This window comes from Leuciscus leuciscus, assembly GCF_965113295.1.
Source record: "Leuciscus leuciscus genome assembly, chromosome: 14".
In the NCBI taxonomy this organism is placed as follows: Eukaryota; Metazoa; Chordata; class Actinopteri; order Cypriniformes; family Leuciscidae; genus Leuciscus; species Leuciscus leuciscus.
The window spans coordinates 38767993-38776721 of NC_138738.1; the positions used below are offsets into that span (position 1 = coordinate 38767993).

General features: G+C 37.1%; 1 long non-coding RNA gene across 1 annotated transcript; it reads right to left on the reverse strand.

Moving 5' to 3' along the window:
- Positions 1-1744: 1744 nt before the first annotated feature.
- LOC309474014 lies at positions 1745-4099 on the reverse strand. The gene is made up of 3 exons (XR_014197179.1): positions 4061-4099; positions 2952-2984; positions 1745-2390 (listed from the first exon to the last, which is right to left on the reverse strand). It is a non-coding gene; the product is annotated as an uncharacterized lncRNA (long non-coding RNA).
- Positions 4100-8729: the final 4630 nt, after the last annotated feature.

Sequence of the window (8729 nt, forward strand, 5' to 3'; positions counted from 1 at the left end):
GACTCGATTAATTAAATAACTGCAAGTTCTTTTAATTTGGTGGGAGCAACACAACAGATTCACCAAGACAACAAATTTAGTAAAAAAATATATTTATTATAATCTCTAGTTCAATAGAAAAAGTAAGTGCTAATGCGCACACACACACTCTGGCTTTTAAAACTATTCATCAAGGTAAAAGCTGGACATCAGACAAACACGTTCAAGTCCACTGGAAGTCCATAGGTGCACAGTCCATAAGCAGTCCCTCGGCTCTCGCGCAAGTCCGTCTCACGCCAGGCAGTGACGTATACGCAGCAGTCCACCTGTCAATCACCGCACGCACCAGCACAACACTCACACAACAGGAAGAAAACCGCCAGTATCTCCACAGAAAACAAACACAGCATAGGCACAGCACCCCACTAGACAGCTATCAATCGTGCACTAATCAATTACAGCACTACAATCCGTGAATATAAGTTATGGTATGACTACAGTGGATCAGACTGACGCTCTCTAATTTAGATGAGACCGTGGCGTGGATCTTAACTTCGGACAAGGCGAGACAGCATAACTTGGGATAGAACGTCACTCACCCATAAACTGGGAGCAGACGAATCTAACTCCCAGTCTCGTTGAACAGCACTCCTCAACCACAGGACCAGAACGAACGAGGCGGGGCTCGGACAGCACAGCGGAGGGCAGCAGCAATCCCAGCGCAACAGAAGACGGCAGAAATTCCAGCAAAACAGAGGATGACAGCTAGATTAGCACAGCAGAGGACGACAGCAATCCCAGCGTAACAGAGGAGACGAAAACACACGGCAGCCACCGAGTCGACAGCAGAACCGGCACATCAGCAGAACTTCAGGCTTCAATCCAAGCAGACAATTATCTGCGCGATGATCGCAGCCACAAATATAACAATCCAGCAATAACGTGGGGACAGAGTTGCAACAACAGAGTTCGCGGGGCAGCAGACACACCGTTTCAGTTCCTTCGCTCTTTTGAGCCGTCTTTGATTTAACGTCTATTACCAACAGCTGTTCATCTGCTAATCAGCTGTCATACGAACAGCTAAGAGAGTACAGGGGGTGTTGCCCAACATTCTAAGTCACAATCAAACAGTAATATGTGCATAGAAAATCAAAAGAAAAACAACAGTGCAAAATACACACGCACACAGAACACAACCAAATAAAATAAACCATAATCTCTACATATGACAGGAACATCTTTTTATGCTCGGTATATATCCCGCCCAGTGGGAACGCATCTAAAGCAGCTTCACGTGTAGCAGACTGTGTCCACCAGCAGCTAAAGGATAAACCAGATTCCCCTATATTTGTTCTCGGAGACTTCAATCATTGTAAATTGGAGCTGTCTCTTCCTGGATTCCAGCAATATGTTAAAAACAGCACACGTAAGAATAGGACGCTAGATAAATGCAATGGCAACATTAAAGATGCATATGCTGCCAGAATTAAACCCCCCCTCTCAAACTCGGATCATAACATCATCCATCTGATCCCCACCTTTAAGTGTGCCATTAAAAAAAGCAAACCCGTCTCAAAAACTGTCAGTGTGTGGCAGGATGAGAGCAAGGAGACGTTGAGTGGATGCTTCCTGGCCACAGACTGGGCCCAGCAAGCAATTTTGCGTCTAATAGACGTCTAATAGCCGTCAAAACACAGCCCAGACGTCTAGGCTAAAACGAGGCTAATTTTGGGCTGTCAGTGAAAATCTAATAGACATCTAAACATAGCCCAAGAATAGACAGCTATTGAATGACTACATATATACGTCTAATAGACGTCTAACCATAGCCCAAGAAAAGACAATTAGACAGCTATTGAATGACTATATATATACGTCTAATAGACGTCTAACCATAGCCCAAGAATAGACTAGTCATCAATTAGACCGCTATTAAACGACTACATATATACGTCTAATAGACAGGCAATATGGGTCTAGGCTAAAACAAGGCTGATTTTGGGCTGTCAGTGAAAATCTAATAGACGTCTAACCATAGCCCAAGAATAGACTAGTCATCAATTACACTACATATACATGTAATAGACAACAAAATGAGGCATAAGGATTCTTTTCACTCAAATATAACAGGTTCTCATAAATGAAAATCCATCCAAACTAACTGAATATAAAGAATTTATTTAGAACAATTATATTAACAACTTAGACAACATTCAAACATAAAAATGAACAAATAAAAAATTGGAAAATATGTAAAACAACTTAAGATACAATTTTTTTTAAGAATGAATTGTTAGCTTTATATCCATAACCACCACCCCCTGCTCTCCCTGGTGCTTGTTTAAAATGACCAGAAATTGCATTTTTTATTTCCCATTCAGTCGCCGAAGGAAAGTTGGTAATCACTGCGTCTGCCAAATGAGAAAAAGAAAAAAATTATTGCTCAAGAAAAGCATTGTTGACAATCATTTTTAACTAATTACAGTCATTCACTTTTGCTTGGATGCACACTAGAGCTGGCCAATATAGAGTTACGGAATATAGATTGAGACAATATAATTTATATATCAATATAGACAATTTATATCAATATTATTAATGTCAATAATTGAAAATGTTCGCCTGCATAATGGTGATGCACTAATTATATACACACACACATATATATATATACACACATATACATATATATATATATATATATATATATATATATATATATATATATATATATATATGATGACTGACAGACAAGAACGGTTTGACCTAAAAATATCAAAATTGAAACTACTGCAGAAACAAAGACACCTACATCTTGGATGCCCTTAAGGTAAGCTAAAACATACCAAAATTTTATTTCAAAGTGAACTATCCCTATAAATCATTCTTTATCACTTACTCATATAACTCTAATGAACATAAAAAGATACTTATAGGGGTAGTTCACTAAAAAAAAAAAAAAAATTACTCACTTTCACTTGGTTCCAAACCTGTATGGCTTTCTTCTGTTGAACACACACAAAAAATATGTATATTTTGAAGAATGTTGGTAACAAGACATGTAATGGTAGTCATTGACAAGTGTTCTGTAAATTCAATGGCTGTACTTTGTTGACTGATTGCTGGATAATTTGCAATAAACAGTGTCTTTAAATCAAATAAAGTGGATTACATCACTCCAGTTCTGAGGTTTTTACACTGGCCATTCTGTCTGTCAAAGAATTCATGTCAAAATACTACAGCTGGTTATTAAATTAATTAACGTTTTAAGGCCAAAGTAAATTTCTAATCTTCTGATGCATTATGAACCATCCAGAGCAGACCTCTCAGGTCATCTGGGACAGTAGCCAGCTACTTTTATATCCCCAAAGTCAAAACAAAACATGGAGAAGCAGCATTCAGTTTTTATGCACCATATATCTGAAACAAATTCACTGAAAACTGAATGTATGCTGCATATTTTAATTATTTCAAATCAAGTTGAAAGACTTTACTGTTTGCCACTACCTTTTATTAATTGGAAAGGATTATTTTTTATATATATATATATATATATATATATATATATATATATATATATAATTTCTTTGCATGTTGCTGTTAAAGGTATAGCGGAGGATGTTTTACTTCCTGGTGGGTAGTCTAAACTATTGGTCCTCCTAATTGTCAATCATTCTGGTGAATCAATCAAACTTTTCAAAAAGTGGAGAGGGCGGGTCTTATCTAAAATTTGGAAAGATCCTCCGCTATACCTTTAAGTTTTATGTAAAGTACTTTGAAAATTTGCATTAAATCAAAAACTATTATTTCTTACTCTAATCTAAAAACAAAAATATATTGGTATCTTTAATAATAATAAAAAATAGTAATGATAAGTTTCATAGTTTCATGCTTACCACCTTGAATTTAGATACATTTTAGATTAAGGGCACACAGTTGCAATAACACATGCAGGTAACTTTAACTTGTTGGAGAAAAATAGTACTCTGCAATGGTAATGTTAAAATGTCACGGTTTCTACACATTATAACAACTAACTAATTTAAATAATGAACATAACAAAAATAACACGCATACTTACAAGATCAAAGTAGAAATTTGCAGGTTTTCAGAGTGTCGCTCTCCCGTTGCTCTCCGACAGCTGCCTCGTGTAAAATAAAACTGAAAATGGCGGAAATGTTTATAGCGAGATCTGGCTAAAGTAGTCCCAGTAGTCATGTCTCAGTAGCGTTTCGATTGTGCCATCTAGCGGTTGAGAAATGCAATTGCATTTGATTTAATTTGAAATGATAGATTGTGTATGAATGTTATGTTTATGTGTGACAGCAAACATTAAGCTGTGTGAGCGAAAACATTTTTAAGACTAATATTCTTATACTATATCGCTGGCCTGAATCAGGGCTATAGCCAAGCCGTACGTAGACCAGATTGCCTTGATTTCGCCAGGTGGGCTAAATCAGACCGCATATAGCCCATCCAATTCGGAGCTAAATCGTGACTACAGATCGACCATGTAGTGAAATGACACATTGAACCTTGTAGATATCATTACCAATGTGAACATGATGGAATATCAACCATTTCATGCACTGCCTGGCAAAAAACTACAATTAATCAATTTTGACAAAAAGTGGGCTACAATAGCCGGGTCTGAATACGAGCTAAATCGTGGCTACGCACAGCCTACACATATAACATGTAAAATAAAGCAAACCAAACAACTTGTAATCACAGTTGACTTTGCTTACATGATGGAATATCATACATCTCACAAGTTATTTTGGAAAAAAATACATTTATCCAGCCTAAATGTTATTTGGGCTAAAAGTGGGTTACACATAGCCGGACTATATCGGGTCTATATTTAACCTAGACGTTGAAATGACGGCTATTGCTTGCTGGGGGATGTCTTTTATCAGGACAACGATGTTGACAATATTGCGGAAACAATAACGGGCATATCCATTTTTGTGTTGATACTGTTGTGCCGAAAAAGACAATCACTATATATCCTAACAACAAAGACTACATAACACCTGAAATTAAACATCTGATCAGGAGGAAAAAGCAAGCATTCCGGAATAATGATTTGATGGAACTGAGATCAATACAAAAAGACCTGAGGGGGAAACTTAAGAAGGCGCGAGAGGAACACAGTACACGAGTTAGGGAAGCCTTTTTAACGAATAACCCAAAAAAATTGTGGGACACGGTGAAAGAAATGACTAATATGAACTCTAGTAAGAAGGAATTAAATGTGCAGAATGATTTGGATAAGGCTAATGATCTTAACATTTTTTATAAACGTTTTGATTTGAATTGTGAAACAAATGTGACCTGCTGTAAAGAGCTGTCTATGTCAATACCATGTGACCCAATACAGGATAGAATAATAATTAACCCTAAAGATGTCACTGCAGTTTTAAAAAAGTTGAATACGAATAAGGCTAGTGGACCTGATGGTATTTCATCTTTTATTTTGAAAACATTCTCGGATGAGCTAACTCCGGCTTGGTGCCCCTTATTTCAATTTTCTGTGGATACATGTACTATTCCCATTATCTGGAAGACATCAGTTGTCATTCCGTTGCCCAAAAAATCATGCCCACAGCAAAATGATGACTATAGACCAGTAGCGCTGACTTCTATAGTGATGAAATCATTAGAACGTATAATGGTTGGTAAATTAAGGAGTGAGGTACAGCATCTTTTGGACCCGTATCAATTTGCCTATAATAATGGCAGGGGTACTGATGATGCTTTAATTACAACTGTACACTCCATCTTAAAGCACTTGGAAAATCCATTAGGTTATGTTCGTTTATTATTTATGGATTTTAGTTCTGCATTTAATTGTATTCTTCCGCAGACAATGTTAAGTAAACTACATCAGATGGAAGTGAACCCCTTCATTATTAAATGGTATGGTTCTTTCCTGACAGGAAGGAAGCAGCAGGTGAGAGTTAACTCCACTCTTTCTGACATGATTACCATAAGTGCAGGTGCCCCTCAAGGCTGTGTAAGCTCGCCCTTACTTTTTATATTATATACAAATGAATGCAGAAATATCGATAGGAATAATTTTATTATTAAATTTTCAGATGATACGGCCATACTTAGTTTACTCTATAACAATTCAGATATTTGTATTTATAAACAGGAGATAGAGGAGATGGTGAAGTGGTGCAATAAGCATAACTTGCTCCTTAATGTTAATAAAACCAAAGAAATGATTTTTGACCCTAGGTCTATAGGCGATCAGAGCCCTATTTTAATTGAAGGAGTACCGATTGAACAAGTAATAACATATAAATATTTAGGAATTCAATTAGATAAACAGTTACAGTGGTCACATCAAGTGGAGTATGTTTCCTCAAAAATATGTCAGCGTCTATATTTTTTAAGAAGACTAAGAGTTCATGGCGTTGACAAGGATATTATGCTACTGTTTTATAAGGCAGCTATTGAGTCTATTGTCCGATATGGTATTGTAGCTTGGTTTGGTAACCTGTCAGTTAAATAAAAATCACAGCTCCAAACATTGATTAAAAGGGCAGGAAAAATAATTGGACAATTGCCACCGACTACTCTTAATGAGCTTTTTGAGGAGGCGGTGAGGAAACAGAGTTTAAAAATTACTAACGATCCATGTCCTCTACAGTGAGTATGAGATGATGCCCTCAGGCAGAAGGTACAGGTTACCAAACTGCAGACTGAATAGGTTTAAATTTTCATTTGTACCACTCTCTATAAAAATATTGAACAACAACAAATAGGGTGTGTGGGTTAGCTGCTAAGGTGGTTTAATTATGTGTAGGCAAATCATGTTATGTGTTATGTATATTGTGTTGCATCTGTTATCTCGAATGCCCAAGATGAATTTCTCCGTCAGGAGACAATAAAGGCTAATCAATCAATCAATCAAATGACCAATTCTGGACACCATCATAAAACATGAAAATTAGGCTGTCGGAAGGAGACAAAGAAACTCTCTCCCGCTAAAAGTTCCCCCAAAATAGGTGTGGACTAAGTCTTCCTTAAAGGTCAAGGTTGATGGCTCATTGCTATCTCTTTTTATTTACATCTTAGTTCTTACTTCTTACATCTTACTTCTTGGTCTTGTCTTAGTTTTGTATTGTCTTACGTTTTAGTCTTTCTTCCGTGCTCATTCATTTCTATCTCCGGGTGAAATGGACTTAGCCTGAATTTCTGGCAACTTTACTTTCAAGTAAACCTTTTGAACTTTACGCTCTCCGGAAGAACAGAACGCTTCAAACTCAAGACCCATGCAGTGAGGATCATCACACACACACACACACACACACACACACACACACACACACACACACACACACACACACACACACACACACACACACACACACACACACACATTCAGCACCAAAGATCCATGCAAGTATTATTTCTATCGGGATTTAGATGCGTTTAAGATTGTTTGCCCCTGCTTTAAGGTGATTTGATTCTTTGCTGGCTCTCAAAGGTTAATTGTTTGTGATATTTGCCATTCTGTGATCTACTCTCTCTTTCTTTCTTTCTTTTTCGTTATTCTGTTTATATTCTTTAAGTATAGTCGTATGTATTTGTAGTTTCCAGACATCCCAAGTCTCCCGGAAGTTCCGGGAGTCTCCCGCATATTGATAGCGGCTCCCTGATGCCCGCAAATCAGTTAAAATCTCCCGGAAGCAAGAGAGAGGGAGCGAGAGACCTTGCGTGTGTGTTCTAGCCGAATTCATCAGACCAACCCCCAAGTTCTGCTTTTAGTTCTGTTAGATATTTTAACATTGTCTAGGACAATGGTGGGAAAAATGTAATATATGCATAAAAAAAAGAAGAAAAAAAAAAGGATGAATGCACTGTCGAACGTTTCCAGGACATGCAACAAAAATAAGTCAAAATATCTTACTAAAAATCCAACCATGAAGGGACACAAAACTACCTCAAGTTAAAGAAGGACTCGTGTAGTCTGAGGTCTTTTTATTTATTTAATGCTCATATTCTTCAATGATAGATTGTCAGCCTTTTTCTGTGTTTCAACATGCCAGTGTTTGAAATGTTTTCACTGCAGTAAGTGTGCACTCACTGAACCTGAGAGTCTCCGGTGTGAATGGCTTCACTATTCTGCCCTCTAGTGGCAAATACATGTGGACAGAGTGCAAACAAGCAAAATGCATGGACATATAATGAAAAAAACTTTATTTTCAGGCTTTTCCCAATATAAACTCGGCACACATAATTCAGATTGATTCAATTACATTGAAAGAAATTTAAATAGAAAGCAATCATTTCTTCTAGGTGCTTCAAGCCACTAGCTAAGTATTTCATGTTGAGTGTTCACTAGGGCTGAATGATTAATTGCATTTAGATATAAGATACGCACAAGATATGAGATAGCCCAGTAAACAATTACCGTCTTTCAACGTTGAAATATGGTTGAAAATAAGTCGGTCCGCCTTGGACTGGTTTACGACGTGATTTCAACTGCTAGTTTAGGCTGGACTGTTTGACTACGTGTTTTCAACTGACCATGTTTTCAACTCATAATCTAAACAGCTGTTATGCTAAAACAACGGAGAAAACAAATTACCAAACCATTCATATTATCTTAAATAAATGTAAAGAGTTTTACATATTCCGTCAAAGTTATAAAAAAAATACATGCGATTGAGGTACAATGAGGATTCATACATTGCTATAATCACCCCACCCCACCAGGTGGCGGTAATGCACAA